Source organism: Oryctolagus cuniculus, chromosome 9, assembly GCF_051225735.1.
Source record: "Oryctolagus cuniculus isolate XC-2025 breed Fujian yellow rabbit chromosome 9, ASM5122573v1, whole genome shotgun sequence".
Classification (NCBI taxonomy): Eukaryota; Metazoa; Chordata; class Mammalia; order Lagomorpha; family Leporidae; genus Oryctolagus; species Oryctolagus cuniculus.
The window spans coordinates 75,237,235-75,237,500 of NC_142875.1; positions in this window are offsets into that span (position 1 = coordinate 75,237,235).

The window sequence follows — 266 nt, forward strand, 5'->3', positions numbered from 1 at the left end:
CTGGAGACAGAGATGGGTGGAACATGTACATGGGGAAATAGCTTCAACCATAGTGACATAATAATAATCTACATCTGGGAAGTACAATCATATTTCTTTCTTTCCTTCTTTTTAGTTTTATTGGCTAATATTTAAGCAACTTTAGCTGAACTGTGAAAACCTAAGGGGTAGTGGTTTTTTCATACTGTACCCATCTTTGAAAATGGAATAGACCCATGTGATGGTAGCAGCATTAACCAGAGTGAGGATATCAAATAGGAAAAGGA